Source organism: Natator depressus, chromosome 1 (assembly GCF_965152275.1).
Source record: "Natator depressus isolate rNatDep1 chromosome 1, rNatDep2.hap1, whole genome shotgun sequence".
Lineage (NCBI taxonomy): Eukaryota > Metazoa > Chordata > Testudines > Cheloniidae > Natator > Natator depressus.
The window spans coordinates 165,052,656-165,071,374 of NC_134234.1; the positions used below are offsets into that span (position 1 = coordinate 165,052,656).

Consider the following 18,719-nt stretch of genomic DNA (forward strand, 5'->3'; position numbering starts at 1 on the left):
CACCGAAGTGCTAATAAACAAAGTGTCCAAAGCTTTTGTGTGGGACCTCAGGACAGCAGTAGAGCCTGCCCTGTTACAAGAATAATAATATTTGCTTGAAATGTTAACAGTATTAAAACTAAATGTGGCCTACTACCTCTACCAGTTCAGGCAAAGACTTTCTTGTCTAGCATATCACACCAGTGGTAACTATTGTACCATTTTTTAGCACGCTCAGTCAAGATTCTAGGTGCAGTTGTAGCTTTTCTTCCTATGCTGAGCATAAATGAACTGGGCATTTAAAAAAAAATGTGGAAAACACAAAAAGCCCATTTGGATTTAATCCTAACTCAGGATGATGATGACCTTACTGGCATATGGCACCCTGTCACAAAGTAGGTAAGTTATACAGTTCCTATGCTCAGTTTTTTTGGGACCCGCTCAGGAATGAAAGCAATTAAAAGAAAAATATCAAGTAGAACACAACACCACTGTGTGTGTAATACAGTAATATTTTAAACAAATCCAGATGCTGCCAATATTGCAGACCAGTTCCAGTGCTATATCTTGCATTTAGGAGGCCAGGAAATCTTATGCTCCAGCAGTGGATCCTGCTAGCCTTTTTGAGCTTTGTCCAGCCCTTTCACAAAGGAATGTTTTTTCATGCTTTTTGGACATAGCCTGTGCTGTGAGACTGGGCACCAAAATGATCTTCAGTTTATGAAAAAAGGTGGCTTTGCTTTCATAAGATGATTAGAGATGTGGTATGAAGAGGAGTGATGTTGCTTCTGGTGTCTGTAATAATAAATATTTCAAAACATCAGAATATGGAGTTAGGAAAATTACAGCCATGTATTCATTAGAATTGTACAGATTTCTACTGCCAGTGAGTATTCATCTTAAATTCTTATATTCGGGTTTGGCCAGATACATTTGAATTTAAATAATTGGGTCTTGGATAGTTATTTGAGGAAGAGTCAGTCTAAACATACCCAGCAGTTCTCATCTGTTTCCCTGTCCATCCCCAAGAGTTGATCACAAAAGTGGCACCAGCTGGTTGCATGCTCTCTACTTCTTCTATACTTTAATGCTGTACCTATTCTCAGACAACCATCTCCACCATTAAGGAAACTTAAAAAAAAACAACAACCCAGCAGGAAGGGAAGCCTGGCAAGAGAGGAGCTGAGGAAGGTTCTAGGCTGCAACTCTGAAGAGAAAAGAGTAGATTTAGGGTGAATATTGTTATCTTTACTAACGTAATAAAGTTCTTTGTTCAATGTTAGAAGAAAATGGCTCAGTGATTTTTTTGCCATTGTCAGATGACAGCAGCCCTAGTCTCCAGTCAGGGGAAGCTAGTCTTAAAGGGAATGAGTTTGTGCAGGACTTAGGGGAAACTTCAAGGTAAAAAATCAGATAATATAGTATTTCGTGCAGCAGTAGAGCAAATAACTAATTTTTCAGTTCATTCCCTGTACTGAAAAATCAAAAAAAAAAAAAATTGTTTCAGGTCAGATGGTTCATTTTGCCTGAAACAAAACATTTCATTTTATTTTCAAGGTTTCTTAAACATATTTAAATAAAATTGAAATATTTTTTTAAAAAGTTGTTTTGATTGAAAGATTAAAACATTTCATTTAGAAAATGTCAAAACAAAATATTTCAGTTCTTTCAGATTTTATTTTAGTGTTTGCAGTCAAAACAATTGGATCAATCCAACACATATTCACAAAATATTTTGGTCAATCCGAATCTGCATTTTTATTTATTTATTTATTTGGCGAAAATAGTTCGGGACAAAAAATTTGGCCTATCCTCCAGAACAAAACAAAAATGAACAAACCAAAAATATGATCAGTAATGGTAAGGAGAAAGTAAATGAACTTTAGTTCCTCTGAAGTATTTGTATTTAATTTTGTAAGGTGCTTGACTAGCTGGAAGATAGTGATATAAAAGCCTAGATTAAGGAGAGGAAAATGGCGATACACCTGAGCTGAAGAGGTAATGAATAGGTCTAAATATGAAAAGGGAGGTGACTTCAGAATTTTAGTTTTTATTTCTTATTGTGCTGTTTGAAAATATTAATGCTGTGACAAGCATCCCATTGACCATAGGTGGAGTCAAACTATCAACCAATGTGAGAAGAAATTGTACAGAATGCAAAAATACTTCCAAATTATTTTCAAAGTAAAGTAGTTCGCATCAAACAATAAATGACAGTTTTCACTGGGCAAGTTTCATTACTAGTAGTACCTCTGTTGACTTTAATATCTAGAAAGATTAAAGGAGGGACATGCGAGTCTTCATTCACAGGTTGTGTTTCTGGTTCTGACCCTTAATACTGTGGAACCCTAGGACAAGTCACTTAACTCATCTTTAAAATGCGTATACTATTACTTACCTTCAATGTGTGTTCTGAGGCTTAATTCATGTTTATAAAGTACACTGAGATCCTCAAATGGAAGATACAAATGTAAAATTTTATATCTGTTGTATCCTTCTTGTGGGTTTAGAATCAACCAGTAATTTCATACAAGTATTTCCAGTAGCTAATCAGCCACTCACCCTGTGATATAGAGGACTCCTTCCATACCTAAAGAAGAATAAATTAGGTTTTTTTGGGCAGTTTGTGAAATAATGACTTTTGGATCATGACTCATTTAAAACATGTGACTATTATATTTATTGTGATATCCACTATGGGCCTTTGTTTCAGTTTTGGATAAACATTACATTATCTGATATTCAGTAGAATGCTAAAATTAGACATTTGCTACATCCCCATCAAATATTACCTTAGACAAAAGTTCATTTTATGTTTGTATGATTGTTTGTGGTAGAGCAGAGACACATTATCTCTTTTTGTAAGAGCAAAATTTTGACTTAAAGTGGTGATGCCAATGTTACTGTTTAGATTAGCTGGAAAAGAATACTGAAGACTGGCATCATGGCACTTTTGTTCTAGGGGCAGACAGTATCAGCTTCATAAGTGGATGGGGAAGTTTTGCACCATAGGAACAACTACTTGTAATGCACATTAAATGTGTATTGAATTCCATTATTTCGGCAAAATAAAATCATGTAAGAGACTGAGAATTTTTCAGTCTGTCTATATTTGGGAAATAGATACTTTTGAATATTTTTGCATCTCTGCAGGTGGTCAGTGTTTGGAGTGCAATACAAGAAATGACCTCACCATGTTCAGCTGTACTAGATGTTATTTTTGGCTGCTCTACACGTCAAGAACTCTGGTTAATTATTATTGTTTTTTTAATACTTTCTGAGGCCTTCAGGCTAAATTTTATAAAACATTTATTTTTATTGCTTGCATAACTGCATAAAATGTTTTTCTTGGTAGAAGACTGCAGTGTTTTTGCCAAAACAGATTCTATTTCAATTTCTAGAAATTATTGAAAGTTGTTAATATTCCCATTTGAATGGTATCTTTGCCATGTTACTAAACTAGGCTTTATTGAGATTTTTTTTTTTTTTTTTTTGACGGAAATTGTAACTTGCCTGTTTGCACTGATTAAGCTTTATGGCCCATCCTCTTTGGAGCTCAATGCAGTTAATTTAATCTACTGATACTTAATCCACAACTCTTTAGCTGCCTGTGGATTACAGGTCTTCATGAGGCTTCATGAGGCTCAGAAATTGTGCACATCTGAGTGGCACTCCACTCCTCTACTTAGATTTGGCAAATCAATTCACTGGAGGTCTGAGCAAACAGACCACCTGTGCTGAAATAGCTGAGATTTTCCTCCCTGTGGATGGGGTGAAAAGGAGCCATTGGGATTATCTCAGTATGTAAGAGTGGATCCACTTCCAAGTCAGCTGGGAGAGGAGGAGAAAAAAGTGAATTCCCCCTCTATTCCACCATGAAAGGCTGGCTGATAGATTGATACTTTCCTTTACCCTTCCTCACTCCCCCACTGACTGATGAGAATGTTTGCTGTCATATTGTGATATTGTTTCAGTGTTCTGTGGCACAAGAGAAATTAATCACAGATCCAGATTTGATGAGCCAAGAGATTCTAAACTATTTGTAACGGAATCACTTCCCTCACCAGTGAAATACATTTAGTGGAAGGTGCAAGTACATAGAACATTTGAAAACTAGGCCATTTTTATACAAGAGTATATATATGGATTCATACAGGAGCATAACTCTGGATTTAGGATCCTGACTGTAGGATCCTAGATTTGAAAATGTTTTAAAGTACTTACAATGAGAAATATTTGATGGCCAAGTTTTTTTCATTTCTGAAAGGGGCACTTTTGAATGTCATACTTGTCTGATTAGTGTTTCGAAAGTGGAATTTGCAGAAGCTTGTGACGTCATTTCAGAGATGAAGCACTTAGGAATAAAAATGACTGATGCTTGTTTAGTACCTTTTCTTCAAAGATCCTGAAGTACATACTAAACTTTAGAAACTATTATATGCAAGGTATCATATCATGCATCATTGAAATGCAGCCACCCCAGAAGAGAAGGCAAGAGACTTATTTAAATATTATAGAGTCACACTATGCAATACTTCAGGAGAGAAAATGAATAATACCATAACCAACTGAACATAAAGGGAAATGTTTAGGTAGGTAGAATATAATTGCTTGAATTGGATTTAGGCCAAGACCCTGGGAGTAACCCTACTACTTGGAAAAATTGGCATGGGATTTTTAAGTTACAAGAAATCAAGACCTTGGTTTTACATTTCACCTGAAAAGACAGCACCTCCAGCAGCACCATGCCCATAAAATTGCATGGAAACTGTGAATGCTAAGTGAGAATATAGTCAGTTTATCAACAAATTGCCTCCCAATCCTGTAAGAATATTGCAGCAAATTTTTGGGGTAGCAGACACTCCAGCGGGTTCTTGAGGTTCAACAACGGCGCAAATGTGCTTAGTCCACCTTCATAACTGTTCAAACCCCTCCATTCAGCAATATGCATTGAGGTGACCATTAGCAGAAATATATTTCTGGCATAGATTGCCAGATCTTCTCCACAGGGCTGGAAAGCCACCTCTCTTTTCCCTTCTGATACCTTGAAAACTGCTATGTTCTCCAAATGTTGGCTAGTCCTTAAAGAAAAAATTGCAAACTGGTAATAGTGCCTTGATGGAACTGCCACCTCCCTCCCCATACCCTGCATAAGACACTATGAAATTTTTACATTTAAAAAAACTTCAGTACATGTATCTTACCATTAGTAGCCTCTGCTCTTTCCTCAGGGGCTGCAAAAGTTGTCTGAGAACCAAGGGTAGTCTTAACCATCACATTCCTGAAATGCTGAAAATTATCAAAATTGTGGCCTTCTACAGCAAATGTATGTTATATGAGGGGATTTCTTGGTTTCTTCCAAAGGAAAAACAACATATACTTTCTTTGAATAGGCAGTACCTTTGACTCCTGAGAGGGAAACCATTCTGCTGGGAGGGCAAGGGCAGCACTGCAGAGACAGACGGAGAAGGCCGCCATAGGACCTGCTCATTGGCATGAACAGGAGGAATCAGGAGCAGTTTGAGTTCCTCAGGCATGGAAGGATCAGGCTCTTCAGCAGGAAGAAACACTGATGAACTGGTTCCTGGAGCAGGAGGTGTGCTTAGGGAATCAGACATTCCCATAGGGAAAAGGAGCATTTCCTGATGCTCATAGAACTGGTAGCTGAACAATTTCGGAGTCTGTTTGCTGTCATGGTCACAGCAGCTCTCTGTGAACCAGCCCTAACTCCTCCTCCTCCGACTGCCACCCCGGTTGCTGGTGAGGCAGAGGACCCAAGCCTCCTGAGAATGGAAGGAGCCTGTAGGACTCTGAGGACCACACCCTCTGCTAGCAGCCAAAACCCCTCACAGCAGGACCCCACCGAGCATCCAAGTGAGGAATGATGAGCCTGTGGGAATCCCTGAAACCACCGAGTGCCTGCCCCCCAGACTACACACACCAAACGTCCCCAAGAGCAGTTTTCCACAGTCATTCCCCCCTTTTTTAGGTGGTGGGGGAGGGCATGCAAATACATTAATATTTGATTGTTTTTTACAAATTCAGTCCCGTTACATTTTGTTGCTTTATTCCTTTTAAAAATATTTCAACTACATGTTTCATATACTACTTATAATAAATGTCATCATTTCCTTGACTTCTGCGTGGACCCTCCTTGCTAAGTATGATGAATGTAAGATGTTTTCAGGTTTGGAATTGGGCTCCATGATTCATGGGAGGGATGGGGAAGGTGCATTGTTATGTGCTTAGAAAAATCACTGATAGTTTTAAAAGCAGAACTCACAACACAGAAAATGGGTAGATAAGCATCTTTATGGCTTGGTTCATATACAGAACAACGAAACAATTAAACTAACAATACAGGTGTCTGCCACTACCCGGTCATTAAACAGCCCCTTCTGGCCTCCCCAAACCTCGACCAGTTACAACCTTGGGGTTAGTGCTCCATAATAGCTACTAAGTGAAGTTAGCATCAACAATGAATGGTGGAAAAAAAAAAGGGGGTGAACCCCCCCTTTCAAACCAAATATAGATAAGGTCATTAATAGAGACTGAGTGTTACTGAGAACAGAGGTTGGTAAACCAATGTGAATGCTTAAGATAAAAGCACTGCACAATGTCCACATTGCAACTCAGTCCTACCCTCCACAGCACCAAGCCAACCCCTAAATTGTTAACCCAGTGGAAATGCCTTGTTATAATTGTCTGTAATGGGTGAATAGTCATAGGAATGAATGGGTAATGACCATCAGCTACAAGGAACCAAAGTCCTCACAAAGGTATGTAGCCCCACAAGTATGTGCCAATGTTTCCTTGTGCTTTTCTAGCAGCTGCACAGGATGTGAAGGTGTCCCTCGGCACAGGAAGATATCACCGTCTGCGTCCCTGCTGTGCCAAGATGTGTGCACATATGACATGCCTGATTTCCTTTGCCTCCTGGGAACCAGGATCAGTGTGCATGTGGGTGGGATCTGGCTTCCTGTATGCAGTTTGTAAACCAGACATGTCCTGTGACCGCTCTGGACAGAAGTACTCCTCTTTATTCTCTCAAACGTTATGCAGTGCATGGCAGGTGACAATTATTCAAATAGCGTTGGCCACATTGGCATCCAGATGGGTGCGTAGGCAGCACCAACAAGATTTCAGCTTGCCAAACACGCAATCTGTGATCATTCTCCAACTGCTGAGTTTATAATTGAATTCCCTTTTTTTGGGGTCATTGATGGGGTATAGTTTCATGAGCCAAGTTAGGAGTGGGTATGCGATGTCCCCCAAAATAACTGTTGGCACAGACATATCCTAGAGAAACACATCATTTCTTGGGAATGAAGTCCTTTCTCCCCGCTTCAAGTACAATCCAGATCTCCTCAGCACCCTGGTGTCATGAACCTTTGCAGTGTTTCCCACCTTGGTATTAATGAAACTGCCTGTGTGGATCACTGAGCTTTAAAGAACAAGTGAATAGTAACTTTTTTGGTTCTTATACTCACTCACCCCTTTTGGTGGGCAAATATTGGGATGTGGGTGCTATCAATGCCCCAGTTTGGTAAACTCATCCTCTTAAATCCAGCTAGTATATTTGGAACTTTGCTTACGGCAACCACCTGTGGATAGATCAGTGTTAATTGCCATGCAAACCTACACAACCATGACCCCAACAATGGACTTTCCAACCCTGAAGTGGTTTGCAATTGACCGATAGCTGTCTGATGTTGCCAGCTTCCACAGGCCAATAGCCACCTGTTTCTACCCCAATATGGCTTCCCTGAATCAAGTTCTGGCAGAGTGGTGAAAGGTGTAGTGCAGGCTCATTACACAGTTCCATGAAGGTCTGTTTTGTAATTCAGAAGTCTTGAAGCCACTGCTGGTCATCCTAGCTTTCCAGAATAATATGATCCCACCACACCATGCTGGTTCTCTTGGACCAGAAGTGACTGTCCACTTATTGGTATACTGTGGCAATACCGACATTCACCATATCTGCTCCACAGGACCCAAAAGGATTGTCATTCATTTTCTCAGTGAGCCATCTCCATCACGTCAGAAAGTTCTGCCCAGATTTCCTCGTGCATCTTGCCAGTCCCCTACTCCACTGCATAAACATTTGTCCCGCAATAAGAAGTAGAAGCAGAACCAGATCATCATCCAGTTGTTTCCACCAGTTTTGGCAGGAAGGTAACATGCAGGGCTTGATTTTTCCGGAGACTGAGGTGAGGCTGACTGGCCTGTAGTTCCCAGGATCCTCTTTCTTCCCTTTTTTAAAGATGGGCACTACATTAGCCTTTTCCAGTCGTCCGGGACTTCCCCCGATCGCCATTAGTTTTCAAAGATAATGGCCAATGGCTCTGCAATCACAGCCGCCAACTCCTTTAGCACTCTCGGATGCAACGCATCCGGCCCCATGGACTTGTGCACGTCCAGCTTTTCTAAATAGTCCCTAACCACTTCTTTCTCCACAGAGGGCTGGCCACCTACTCCCCATGCTGTGTTGCCCACCCCCCGCCCCTCGCTCATTTTTACCAGGCTGAGGGCAAGGGGTTGGGGTGTGGAACGGGGTGAGGGCTCCGGCTGGAAGTGTGAGCTCTGGGGTGGGGCCAGGGATGAGGAATGTGGGGTGCAGGAGGGAGCTCTAGCTGGGGGGTGGGCGAGGTGTTCGACGTGTGGGAGAGGGCTTTGGGCTGGGGCCAGGGGTTGGGATGCAGGAGAGGATGAGGGCTCTGGCTGGGGGTACAGGGTTTGGTGTGGGGCCAGAAATGAGGGGTTCAGAGTGTGGGAAGGGGCTATGGTCTGGGGCAGGGAGTTAGGGTGTGGGGGGGTGATAGCTCCAGCTGGAGATGCGGACTCTGGGGTCGGGCTGTAGGAGGGGGCTCTGGGCCAGGGATGAGGGGTTTGGGGTGCAGGAGGGGGTGTAGGCTCTGGGAGGGAGTTTGTGTGCAGGAGGGGGCTCAGGGCTGGGACAGATGGTTGGGGTGCGGGAGATGGTTGAGGTGTGGGCTCCGGGCGGCGCTTACCTTATGTGGCTCCCAGAAGTGGCCTGGGAGTATGAGCTCTGGAGTGGGGCCGGGATGGGGGGTTTGGGGTACAGGAGAGGGCGCTGGGCTGGGGAAAGGAATTGGAATATGGGCTCTGGGCTGGGGGTTGTGGGCTCTGAGTGGGGCCAGAAATGAGGTGTTTGGCGCGTAGGAGGGGTCTCCAGGCTGAGGCCAAGGGGTTCAGAGTGCAGGAGGGGGTGTGGACTCCGGCTGGGGGTGCAGGCTCTGGGGTGAGGCCAGGGATGAGGGGCTTGGGGTGCAGGAGGGGGGGTCAGGGCTGGGGCAGGGTGTTGTGGTGTTGGGGGGGGGTATGGGTTCTGTGAGGGAGTTTGGGTGTGGGAGGGGACTCCGGGCTGGGATAGGGGGTTGGGGTGCAGGAGGGGGCTCAGGCAGAGGGTTGGGGTGTGGGGTTCCAGCGGCACTTACTGCAGCTCCCAGGAAGCAGCCACTAGGTCCCTGCAGCCCCTAGGTGCATGGGCAGCCAGGGAGGCTCCACATGCTGCTCTCACGTCAACAGGCACCGCCCTCGCAGCTCCCGTTTGTCGCGGTTCCTGGCCAATGGGAGCTGAAGCAGGCACTTGGGGTGAGGCCAGCTCTCGGAGCCTTCATTGCCACCCATGCACCTAGAGGCCACAAGGACCTCACGGCCACTTCCGGGAGCTGTGTGGAGCTAGGGCAGGCAGTGAGCCTCCCTTAGTCCCGGGCCCCCGTTGCACTGCCAACTGGACTTTTAATGGCCCAGTCAACGGTGCCAACCAGAGTCGCCAAGGTCCCTTTTCGACCAAGCATACCATTCGAAAACCGAACGCCTGACAACTCTACTAACAGTATTAAAATATCTCAGTGGAATATTTCCTGAAAACATTCTGGTTTTATCCATTCTGAAACACAAGGCACTGAGCACTGTTTCCAAAAATTAAGTACTGATGGAAAAGCTAATAATAGAAGAGGCAGTGTGTTTTAAATTAATGCTATTATTCCACTTTCCTGCCACGCCGCTCTGGAAGGACTTAGGGGTTTATCCTCAATATGTTTTCTAATCCATCAGGGAGTTTGAGACAAATCTGTTCTCTAAAATAATCGAATTATCACAGTCTTGCTCCTAAAAGGATTTAGAAGGTCTGTTTATTTGCAGAAATTGTCCACGTACCAAGCTTCTGTCATGTTTATTGAGATATTATGAGTAAATAGGAAAAGCTCGTGGTCTGAATTTCACCTTACTCAGTGGGAACCTTTCACTAACACACAAGAATTTGTGAGCACTCTTTCAGGATATGACGTGTAGTACGCTGAGAGCAGCTGTAGTTTAATGGTTTAATTGAAAGACCTGAAGCAGAGGTCATACTGCAATGGCTGTGTTTTTTCTAATACTGCAGTACGGATTAAAAATAGAATTTGACTTGTAAAGAAAGCTATAATAATTAGAACTTTAAGAGGGGCTTACCATGACAGTAAAAGTATGTTATGGTTGCGACTAAGGCTGGTCTACACTATGAGGTTAGGTCGAATTTAGCTGTGTTAGGTCGATTTTATAAGCAATGCGGCTACACAACCAACCCCGTTCCGCCGACCTAAAGGGCTCTTAAAATTGACTGCTATACTCCTCCTCCGCAACGAGGGGAGTAGCGCTAAAATCGACCTTCTTGGGTCGAATCTGGGGTAGTGCAGATGCAGGATTATGCAATTCGACGGTATTGGCCTCCGGGAGCTATCCCAGAGTGCTCCAATGTGACTGCTCTGGACAGCACTTTCAACTCCGATGCACTAGCCAGGCACACAGGAAAAGCCCCGGGAACTTTTGAATTTAATTTCCAGTTTGGTCAGCATGGCGAGCTCAGCAGAACAAGTCCCAGAATCGCAAATGAGCTCCAACATGGAGCAAACGGGAGACACTGGATCTGATTGCTGTATGGGGAGAAGAATCTGTGCAGGCAGAACTCCAATCCAGCAGAAGAAATGCTGATATATATGCCAAAATTGCATGGGGCATGGTGGAGAGAGGCTACAGCAGGGACACACAGCAGTGCCACGTGAAAGTTAAGGAGCTCAGGCAAGCCTACCACAAGACAAAGGAGGCAAAGAGTCACTCCTGGTCAGAGCCCCATACATGCCGCTTCTATGATCAGCTGCATGCCATTCTAGGGCTATGATCAGCTGGGCACCTGCAAGGGGGAGTCTTACGCAACATGGAGGAGGATTTTGTGGATGAGGAAGAGGAGGAGGAGAATGCGCAGCAGGCAAGCGGAGAATCCGTTCTCCCCGGCAGCCAGGACCTTTTCATCACTCTGGAGCCAATAATCTCTCAGGGCGAATTGTTCCCGGACCCTGAAGGTGGAGAAGGCACCTCTGGTGAGTGAACTTTTGTAACTACACTACAGGTGTTAAAAGCAATTGTGTTTAATGTTTGATTTGCCCTGAAGAATTGGGATGCATTTGCGGCCAGTACAGCTACAGGAAAAGTCTGTTAACGTGTCTGGGGATGGAGTGGGAATCCTCCAGGGACATCTCCATGAAGCTCTCCTAGAGGTACTCTGAAAGCCTTTGCAGAAGGTTTCTGAGGAGGGCTTCCTTATTTCGTCCTCCATGGTAGCACACTTTACCACACCAAGCCAGTAACAAGTAGTCTGGAATCATTGCAGCACAAAGCATGGCAGCAAATGGTCCTGGGTTTTGGTCGCATTCATGCAACATTCGGTCTTTATCTTTCTGTGTCAGCTTCAGGAGAGTGATATCATTTATGGTCACCTGGTTGGAATAGGGGAATTTTTGTAAGGGAACAGTAAAAGGACCCCATTCATGCTGGGCTGTTTGCGCTTGGCTAACAGGGATCATCCTGGAGAATAGCCACACGGTGGGTGGAGTGTGTTCTGCACATTTACTCCAAAACCGCAGCCCCTCCTTTTAAATGGCAAACCCAACTGGCATTGCTTACTATGGGAAATGAGGGCGCTGCAGTTTGAAACCATTCCCACATGTTATGAAGGCGGAAGACGCCAACCCCGTGTACCCTTTGGTTTACCATGGCTGCCTGGAAACTGAATTCTGTTGCCCAGCCGTGTGTGATGTGTCACCATTCCGGCAGGTGCTCAATATAAAAGGCAAAATGTGACCTTGTACCTAAAGCACATGTGCTGTCTACTATGAATTGCTTGATTCACTGTGAAAGAGTCTCCCTTTTGTTCTCAGAAATGTATCTTCTTAAATTGTACTCTCCCTTTTTATCCCAAATGTTTCTATGCTCCCCGTATCAACTCCGTCCCTGAGGTTATCGCAGATTAGAAGGCGAAAAAAAAAACGCACTTGCAATGACATGTTTTCAGAGCTCATGCAGTCCTCCTGCACTGATAGGGCACAGCTGAATGCATGGAAGCATTCGGTGGCAGAGGCCAGGAAAGCAAACAGTGAGTGTGATCAGAACACACAGGAGGAGATGCTGAGGCTAATGGGGGAGCAAACGGACATGATGAGGCATCTGGTGGAGCTGCAGGAAAGGCAACTAGAGCACAGACCCCCGCTGCATCCATTGTATAACTGCCTGACCTCCTCACCAAGTTCCATATCCTCCTCTCCCAGATGCCCAAGAACGCGGGTCAGGGGAAGCTCCGGGCACCCAGTCACTCAACTCCAGAGGATGGGCCAAGCAACAGAAGGCTGTCAGTCAAGCAGTTTTGATTTGTAGAGTGGCTACAATAAGCAATGTGGCCTTGTCCTACCCTCCTCCCGCACCCCACCTGGGCTACCTTGTCAGTGATCTCTCTTTTTTTTTTTTAATAAATAAAGAATGAATGGATTCAAAACAATAGGAACTTTATTTCTTTTGCCAGCTGTGGTCGAAGGGGGGAGAGAGATTGGCTTACAGGGAAGTACATTCAACAAAGGGGGAGGTTTTGTATCAAGGACAAACACACACAGCTGTCACCATGACTGTCATGGTCAGTCATGAAACTGTTTTTCAAAGCCTTTCTGATGCGCAGCATGCCTAGCTGTGCTCTTCTAATCACCCTGGTGTCTGGCTGTTCAAAATTGGCCACCAGGCGATTTGCCTCAACCTCCTATGCTGCCATGAACGTCTCCCCCTTACTCTCACAGATATTATGGAGCACATAGCAAGCAGCAATACAGTGGGAATATTGACTGCGCTGAGGTCTAACCTACTCAGCAAACAGCGCCAGCGAGCTTTTAAACGTCCAAAGGCACATTCTTCCACCATTCTGCACTTACTCAGGCTATAGTTGAACTGCTCCTTACTACTGTCCAGGCTGCCTGTGTACGGCTTCATGAGCCTTGGGAGCAAGGGGTAGGCTGGGTCCTCAAGGATAACTATTGGCATTTCAACACCCCCAACAGTAATTTTCTGGTCTGGGAAGAAAGTCCCTTCTTGCAGCTTTTCGAACAGCCCGGAGTTCCTAAAGATGCGAGTGTCATGCACCTTTACTGACCATCCCATCTTGATGTCAGTGAAACGTCCCTTGTGATCTACCAGTGCTTGCAGCACCATTGAGAAGTACCCCTTGTGGTTTATTTACTGTTTAAAAAGGTCCAGTGCCAAGATAGACGGAATGCATATCCCTATCACCCCAACACAGTTAAAGAACCCCATTGCAGCAAAGCCATCCTCTATGACCTGCACATTTCCCAGAGTCACTACCCTGGTTAGCAGAAGGTTATTGATTGCCTTGGCTACTTGGATCACAGCAGCCCCCACGGTAGATTTGCCTACTCCGAATTGATTCCCGACTGACCGGAAGCTGTCAGGCGTTGCAAGCTTCCACAGGGCTATCACCACTCACTTCTCAACAGTCAGGGCAGGTCTCATCTTGGTATTCCTGTGCTTCAGGGTGGGGGAAAGCAACTCACAAAGTTCCATGAAAGTTGCCTTACGCATGCGAAAGTTTCGCAGCCACTGTGAATCATCCCATACCTGCAACACTGTGTGGTCCCACCAGTCTGTGCTTGTTTGCTGGGACCAGAATCGGTGTTCCACTGTATCAACCTGCCCCACTGCCGCCGCCTCGGTGTCCCAATTGCCACATCCCGTGGTTTCAGGAACGTCTGTGCCCATGTCCTCCTCACAATCATCCTCGTGCTGGTGGCTCCTCGCCAGGCTCTGTACATACTGCAGGATAATGCACGAGGTCTTTGCAGTGCTCACAACAACAGTGCACAGCTGATGCTTGCCATGCTATGGCGTATGCACAGATAACCCAGGATAAAAGGCTTTCAGGGAGGGAGGAGAGACTGACAACATGTACCCAAAATCACCGGCAACAATGTTTTTGCCCCATCAGGCACTGGGAGCTTAACCCAGAATTCCAATGGGCAGCGGGGACTGTGGGCTAGCTACCCACAGTGCACCATTCCGTGAGTCGATACAAGCAGTGGTATTGAGGACGCACTCCGCCAACCTACTGCGCTTAGTAGGGACATACACGATCAACTGTATAAAATCGCTTTCTAAAGATCGACTTCTATAAAATCAACCTAATTTCTTAGTGTAGACATACCCTAAGGATAATAATTGGAACACAAATAAAAATTAGAAACGCAAATCAGAGTGAACAATGCTTTTTATAATAATACCTTAAGACTTTGCATTCATATATTGTGACCCCAATCCAGCTCAGCACTTAGCTCTTAGTGCCATAAATCAGAAAATTCAGCTGAGGTTAAAGCACAGGGGACTTACCAACAATGCAAATATTTTGTTTAGAGTTCCACATACAGATCCTCATGGACTAAATCTTTGCCCTGTAGTAACAGACTCATTTGAGAACCATTACTTTTGAGACAGTGTCAAAGTTAGGTTTTGTTTTCTCTTCCTTCTCCTTAACAAGTGAAAAGAACTGGGATAGATCATGATCAAGGTCTTGACTGAAAGTCCTGTGAAGTCATTGTGGTCCCTTCATAGATTTAATTGGGCTTTGGGTGAGGCCCTGACTGAGAAAAAATGTAAGTAAACTATGTATTTAAATATAGTAAACTCCAATTCAAAACAATTAGTGCTTTTTATTAATTTAAAAGCCACTAGAATACTAGGTGATGGATTTAAATGTGAGTGTTAGCCTACAGCACTAAGGCCTAGATCCTTAAAGGTATTTAGGTGCTTAGCTCCCATTGACTTCAGTAGGAGTTAACTGCTTGAATATCTTTGAAGATCTAAGCTAAGTCACCAGTATACCTTTCCCCTAAAAGAATTCCTATGACTCTTATGGGGTTCACTATTGTAAGAGCTCTCTCATTAAATATAACCTCTTCCAAATGGCGAGCCTTTGTGAACAGCCATATTTTCACCTGAAGAAGAGCTCAGTGTAAGTTCAAAAGCTCGTCTCTTTCATCAACAGAAGTTGATCTAATAAAAGACATTTCCTCACCCACTTTGTCTTGCTAATATTTTGAAACATCAGTTTTAAAAATGTAATAAATTTAAAGCAGTATTCCCATCAAAAAAGGTGTTTTGTGTGAGTGAGAAACAAACTTTAGAAATATAACATTTAGGAGGAGAATCAAAATGTATAAAAGCTTTGTGCACAAACAACACCATTACTTAGTAAGTCCACAACAATAGCACATGGAAAATAATTCAATAAATCCTTTTTGCTTGTGAGAGTTCCAGTAGATATACTAAAGATAATAAGATGAATGAAATGTTGAAGATGATTCTGGCATTCAGACTGGCTAATGTAATTTTCCTGAATATAATTAATTCTGAAATGTGCTTAATATAACAATGATAACTGCATCTCCAATAAAAATCCATATGACAGTGTTTTTCCATCTGCAGTTTATAATAACAATAACAACCTTGGCACAAGACAGTTTGTTTGGATTAATGATGAAGTAGGGTTAACGATCCTTGGCTGTGCCTTGGGCCTTTAGTTCCTCCCAGCCAGTCATTAATCCCCAGGAAATTTCCTACACCTTGATTGTTATTGTTTATATAATTCATTAAAAAACCCCTCAGGAATTGCAAAGTGTGTAAAAGTAGTAGTTCACAAAGTTACTGTCTATTAAAGGCAGAGTCTGCAAAGTTCAAGAAATTAGAAACACAAATCACAGTAAACATACTTTTTGTAGCAATAGTAATACCGTAATATTTTCATTCATATATTGTGTCGCTTTCCATCTGAGACTATCAGTGCACTTGCTGAAGAGCTTCATAGTACATAAAATTGACTCTGGCTCTCGCTGTCTAGTTTGGTTATTTCTAAAGCACTTATTACCTTTGTATTTAAATGCCAAAGATAATACTTGATATGTTCTTCAAAGTATTGTAAAGCTGTTGGGCTGGATTTTCCTCTCACTTGTACTAGTGTAAATCAGAACAATGGAATTATATTGGTTTAAACGTAGAGTAAATGAATTCAGATTTGTGCCCAATAATTAATCTGCCCAATTTGCCTGTGAATTAGGAAGCTAAAATTACAACCTCCATTTTACAGATGGGGAAATTCAGGCAGAGAAGGGATCTGATTTGCCCATGGTCTCCTAACTAGTCAGAGGCAGAGGAGGGATGAGAACTCTCTAACAGATTCTGAGTTTAATGCTTCACTCCATCTTGTCAAACCATTCTGTGGATTTTTCTCACTGAATGTCTTGGGCAGGACTAAATTTTGACATTTTTGTTTTTCTCTGACTTATGGAGGTTCAAAATAAATCAATTTAGGACCATGTCCTATGACTGGTAAGAAGTCATAGAAAGAGTCTCCTTCCTCTAACACTGAACAAGTAACTTCATTAGAAGGAGGAAAATGGCATTATTCCTTTTTTTTTTCCTCACTGCTTTGCTGTAGAGCTTCTGCCTTGAACCGTCTCAAGGCCCCCTCCTGGCTAGCATCTGTTTATAGTTTTAAACAAACAGGACACATATGCTCACACACAGCACAGAATGAATAGGAACAGGGCAAGTCTTGTACAGCTGTATCCTGCTTGGAATGATGATGGCACCATGATTCCTCCCTCATCACACCATTTTTCTTCTTGGCTTCCAGTATCTTTTGCAACTGCAGGGGAGATATTTGGTAGGGCTGAAAGACAGCCCTACTACCATTCCTACGATGAAGAGGAGGAGGGGATTTTTGCCAGGTAAACTGTCTCCTGTTAAGTGAAACTTTGTAGCGACTAGGACTCAAATGCATATAGAATGGTATACACTTTATAATGAAAAAATGTGTCCGATCCAAAACTGTTCTTAATCTAGTTTTAGATTTCCTTGAAGGCCAGCTTCTTCCCCTGGCTGCATGCTGTTGTGTTTTTCACTGTATGGGTTTGTCATTCTACTCAACACGGGACACAACTCAAAACACAGTTTCATAAGCAGTTTAGGCAGATACCTGTGCTCAGTTTGCTGGAGCAATGGTTACCAGAATAACGGGCAACTATGCAAAGCATTAGTAATATAAACCTCTGCCATGTAGTTGTGAAGCTGTAACCCTGCATTTGAACAGGCTAACAAATACACTACATCGTACCTTGGTAAGACAACTTGACTGAAGTCAATGAGAGCCTCACGTATGTATCTGAACAATAGAAATGTTGATCCCAATTCTGCTCTCAGCTATTCCACTGAAAACCAGAGTAATCTGTGAAAGCAGAACTGACACCATGGAAATTAGAGATATGAAACCTGCCCAAGCAGATTTTATAATTTGTCAAAAGCATCATGAACAAACTTCCTCAATGAGAAGGAACCACAATGTGAATGTGAATACTTGTACACTTAACACTTAGTCCCTACTGATATCTTCATAAAGAAGTTCATTAAGGAGACCGAGGGCTCATTTCATCTGGAATTGCACATTTTCAGGGGAAGCCTCTTCCATTTTTGATGAACTTCCTATATCCTTCAGGGTTCCATCCTTTGCTGATTAGTCCTTGCTTTGTGGATACCAGCTTTCTGGCCAAGGAAGGCTGGATGAGGGGGCTTGGAAGTGGTGAGTGCTGTTTCTGAATCAACCAGAAAGCTTACTGATGTAGGATGTGAGGCACCTCTTCCCACAAGTGGTTGAGTTCAGTGTCTCCACAGCATTCTCAGGGTCAGCTGTCTTGGGGAGCAAAAACCCAGGGTTAAAAATAAAACAGCCACTAAATGTCTTGTTTTTCTTTTTTCCTGGACTTGACCCAACATTTTTTGGTGTAATTTCTGGCTCACTACAGCTTCAGTCTGGGCAAGTGAAGGGGTAGTTGCCCCAGGAGAATCAAAAGCAGCAGAAATGCAGCTACTTTGTAAGGACTGTTATTATGGTGGAAACACTGATTATTACTGGGAAGCGGGAGGGGAGTCATCTGTCTTCATATGCTACGTATCATTTTACATATAGTTTTCTGGTTAAATACTTTTCCTTTGAATTATTCATTTGTAACATAAATTGGATGAATGCTTTGCAAATTATCCCAGTTGCAGGGATTTTTGCAAGGCAAAATTTCAATATTTTATTGAAATATTTTAGCTTTTCAGTATATTTTAACATACCATGGTGTTTTTAAGGCAAACCACAGGGTCATAACCAGAAAACACAAAGGTAAGAGTAGGTTATTGTTTCTGTCATTCCATAACATAATCTGAGGGCCCATTTATACTCCTGATCTCATGTCATTTCAATAAATGAAGAGTTTAACGGCCACACGACCTTGTGACAGATATGGCAGTTTTCTGCAATATTTTTGGGAGGTATTACTGTATTAAATGCCAAAGATAATACTTGATATGTC

General features: G+C 43.1%; 1 long non-coding RNA gene and 1 pseudogene across 1 annotated transcript in view; both read left to right on the forward strand.

Moving 5' to 3' along the window:
• Window positions 1-18,719, forward strand: part of LOC141998359 (uncharacterized) — a 56,834-nt gene that overhangs the window by 1,677 nt on the left and 36,438 nt on the right. The gene's annotated exons all lie outside the window — the stretch shown is intronic.
• Window positions 9,745-17,097, forward strand: LOC141990021 (zinc finger and SCAN domain-containing protein 29-like; annotated as a pseudogene).